The following is a 4,496-nucleotide window of genomic DNA, read 5'->3' as shown; positions in this document are numbered from 1 at the left end:
TGGCGGAGCAGGGGAGGGGGGGGGGGGAATGGACACATGGACACCCATAGCCCAGCACACAAACTCCAAATAAAGCTCTATACCGCCTAATTTTATGGCTGATTAGCATTTATTTCCTCAGAGGAGCCTAAAAAAACCTTTCACTAGGTGGTACCAACATGGAGACAAGTTTCAGTAGCAATATTTCAACAGGAGACTGTTTGATTGTTTTAATTGTTACTAAATCAGAAAGAGTGCCTAACACTGAACAAAATCTAGCAGAAGAGAGAAAAGATTCCAGAGAGCAAACTGGAATGACTCCTCCAGAGGAAACCAGAATCCAGGAAACAAGAAGCATCCCTTGAAAGCCACAGGGTAGTGGAGATCTGTGAGATCAGCAATACAAAATACTCTTGAGTAAATAGCAGTGAGTAATTGCTATTGAAGATAGAGTAACAGAATTAAGACCATGCCCCCAAAGTTTATAAAATTAGAAGACTAAAATGCAGTATATTTAAATGGAACCCATGAAGGACAATGAAGTTCCAGGCTACTTGTTAGATGATGGGAGTGCACTGCCTGCTGGTATTGCATAAACCAGAAAAATAAAGGCAAAAGGTAGCTAAACAATAAAATATTTTGGCAGAACAAGCTCTGGCTGAGTGATTCAGTCTGTTGGAACATCATACTGTACACCAAAAAGTTTGGGATTCAATTCCCAGTCAAGGCACATACCTAGATTGCAGGTTTGATCCCCTGTCTAGGCCTGATGCAGATGCTGGTTCGTGGGGTCTGCGTCATTATGGATAAAATATGAGACAAATTCACATGGACTACCAAGTCCTGTGGAGGAAAAGGGACAACATGGCTTTTCCCTCAAGGGGAGCAAAAGCCTCTGCCCTTGCTCCAATGAGCTTTTATTGGGCACATTACTGGGCACATTACAAGAAGGTCTTCATTAACTATGCACAGGCTCACTTTAGGTGGTTACCTTATACAGAAAACAAAGGAGAGAATGCTGGTAATCACATCACAGGAGAGAGATATTTGCAAATGAAAAGGCAAAAGTAGTTGGACAGGTTACACTCATCCTTGGAAGGTTTAGCATGGTTTTTACGAAATTGCTTTGCAGTAAATGTCCTCAATTCAGGGTGAAGGCATTTTAGCAAAAAGCAAGACTCATAGTAGCCTAGGTACATTGCAGGCCTGATTCCCCAAGGGAAAACCTATCCGTGGACGTGGGTGCTGTGCATCTCCCAGTGGATGCTAGACCCACGCCTCGCAGAGTGGCCTCCCACACAAGCCTGTACAGGAGGCAACAGATTGATGTTTCTCTCTTACATTGATGCACTGATGTTTCTCTCTCTTCCCCTCTCTCTTTCTTCTTCTGTCTCTAAAATCCATGGAAACATAACCTGGGGTGAGGGTTTTAAAAAAATGCCACAATCCAAAACTCCTTGATCTCATGTCTCTTGCTTGGGAGACCTACAAGATGGAATCTGCATCATGTGTTGAAGTTACTTACTGATAACATATTTCTCCAAACGGAAGAGGAAGAATTTCTCTAGTGGGTGAAACTGCAATAATCAACAGGATATGCAAAGCTTGCTTCTTGAGAATCCATTCTATAGAAGCATAGTTTAAAGTCTGCTCTTCTACACTTATGGTTTCCTGGGGCCACCTCTTTGCAGGCAATGGGGGAGATTGTGACTTGGAGGACAAATTTAATTCTGATTGTATTATTAGGGATCCTATTGTTGCCTCAAATTTAAGCCATGTTTTTCAACAGTTCTGTCGCAATAAAGATAGTTTCTTTATCTTACCTTTGTGTCAGTTTTTGTATCTCACTTAATTTGAACTTGATTTGGAAAAAGCTTTATTAAATATTGCCCCTGTGAAAATCCTGATATTCTCTAGTCTTTACTAGATTGTAATTCCTCCATGGCAGAGACTCTCATATATGTACTGAACAGTGTCTCACACAGTGTCTTACACATTACAGTGCCTCTACATATATCTGTAAAATGAGGCATCATATCAGTCTTTCCCTACCTTTCCCCTTGACTTAAGAAGAGAGTCTGTGTACATCAGTAACTGACACTCACTTCCACATTTTATTAAGGTGAAGATTTTTGAGGGAAGAGAGAAGGAGCTCAGCATTTTCCAGCTAACTAGAGCTGATTTATTCTTAAGCTCTGACAGCAGGTGGCAGTAGCTTCTGTTCAGAGGGCACCCTCTCTCTTCATAGGCCAAGGTCCAGAGAAAGGAGCAACTAGTAGCTATGAGGCCTTTCAGCTGAAACCAAGGGTCCTGATTTAACATAGAATTTTAATTTAACATGTAGCCCCAGCACTTTATTCAGTTTTTTTCACAGCATACTTTATAAGCCTTAGCTCTTTCCCTTACTAGTCATCAACCCCCTGAAGCAGCCAGAAACATCTGCCATGCCCTAAGGGCCACAAGGTACAGGTTTTGGTTAAGTTCAAGATATTATCTTGACCTAAATTATGTTTTAGATGCTGAGCCCTAAGGTAGAATGACAACACCCCCACCCTCCATACTATTCCATAAAACCAGACAGGAACTCCAGAAAAGACCTCAGAGCTGAAGTTAAGACCTGAAGAAATATGACTCCTCAGGCCAACCATAGCATCTTTGACTAGTGTCTCCACTTCCTCTTTCAGCATGACTTCCTACAGCTATTGTCAGTTGTTGGCCTTCTCGTCCTTCCAGAGTATGGGCAGCCACATTGTGCACTTTAGATCTGGGGTCACCTACCTCACGCCCAGCAACCACGGAAGCTCAGGCAGCCATGGCATGTCTGTGTCCTCTGCCTGTTTTGTGTCCTCATCCTCCTCTGAGGGCTATGGCAGCAGCTACATGGGCACCATGATCAGCTCCCAGGGGCTTCTGGTGGGCAATGAGAAAATCACCATGCAGAACCTTAATGACCGCCTGGCCTCCTACCTGGTGAAAGTGCATGCCCTGGAGGCAGCCAACAGTGACCTAGAGGTAAAGACCCATGCCTAGAAGAGGTGATATCAGAAGCAAAGGCCTGGGCCCACCTGCCATACAGCCACTACTACCAGACCACAAAGGAGCTGCGGGATAAGATTCTTGGTGCCACCACTGAGAACTCCAACGCTGTCCTGCAGGTCGACAATGCCCACCTGGCTGCAGATGACTTTGGAACCAAGTATGAGAGGGATCGGGCCCTGTGCATGAGCATGGAGGCTTATATCAATGGCCTGTGCAAGGTGCTGGATGAGCTGAATCTGGCCAGAGCCAACCTAGAGATGCAGATTGAAGGCTTCAAGGAAGAGCTGGCCTACCTGAAGAAGAACCATGAGAAGGAAATCAGTGTCCTGAGTGTCCAGGTGGGTTGCCAGGTCAGTATGGAGGTGGATTCCAATCCTGGCACTGATCTAGCCAAGATCCTGATTGACATGAGAAGCCAATATGAGGTCATGGCTGAGAAGAACTAGAAGGGTGCTGAAGCCCGGTTCATCAGGCAGGCTGAAGAGCTGAACCCGGAGGTCACTGGCCACATGGAGTAACTGAAGACTAGCAAGACAGAGGTCACTGACCTGTGCCTCAGCATCAAGGATCTGGAGATTGATCTGCAGTCTCAGCTCAGCATGAAAGCTGCCCTCGAAGACATGGTGGCAGAAATGGAATCTTGTTTTGGACCCTAGCTGTGCCCTAGCTGGCACAGATCCAGATGCTGACCAGCAGTATCAAGCCCAGTTGAGTGACATTCGTGCTGACATCGAACAGGAGAACCTGGAGTCCCAGCAGCTCCTGGATACCAAGACACAGCTGAAGCAGGAGATCGCCACCTACCACAGCCTGCTTGAGGTCCAGGATGCCTATTACAACAATGTACCCACTACCAAGACTGCCTGAGTCCAGCAGCCTCTCTGGCCTCCTGCTTCCAGCAGAGGGATGCATGCTTTTGGGTAGGGCCATGGGAAGGGTGGGACCTTTACTTCTGTCTCCTCCTCTGACCTGTCAATAAAATTTTATGCTCCCCTAAAAAAATGACCTGAAGATATAATTAATTACCCTTACCTCACCTCCAACCAATCAACTTCCAATATGATTTTAAATCCTCTAACCCATGGTATCTTCTGATTTTGGCCTCTACCATCTGTAACCTACAGCTATCAGGGAGTTCTGACTTTTGAGCATTGGCTTTCCATGCTCCTGGGTGGTGCCATTAATAATAAAATAGCCAGTCTTTCCTCACGGCAGTTCTCAGTGTTTAGTGTTTGACTCTAGCAGCACCAGGTAGAACTCTTTCTCTTTGGTAACACAGCTCAGCTTAACATCTAGCCAAGTTCAACAGCAATGAAACCAGGAGAATATGGGGCAGAACCTGAGTTAGAATTTATAGTTAAATATAAGAAGTTTACATCTAAAATGCATCCTCTGGATAATTTCTTAGATAAAAAATTTAATATTTTTGATATCCCAAAATGAGATACCACTCATATCTTCTCTTTAGAGCTGGTTTG

At 44.7% G+C, this 4,496-nt stretch overlaps 1 pseudogene; it reads left to right on the top strand.

The window, feature by feature from the left end:
- Window positions 1–2,664: 2,664 nt before the first annotated feature.
- On the top strand, window positions 2,665–3,999 carry LOC114510969 (annotated as a pseudogene).
- Window positions 4,000–4,496: the final 497 nt, after the last annotated feature.

This window comes from Phyllostomus discolor, chromosome 3 (assembly GCF_004126475.2).
Source record: "Phyllostomus discolor isolate MPI-MPIP mPhyDis1 chromosome 3, mPhyDis1.pri.v3, whole genome shotgun sequence".
NCBI lineage: Eukaryota > Metazoa > Chordata > Mammalia > Chiroptera > Phyllostomidae > Phyllostomus > Phyllostomus discolor.
This window is presented reverse-complemented; position numbering and strand designations above follow the sequence as displayed.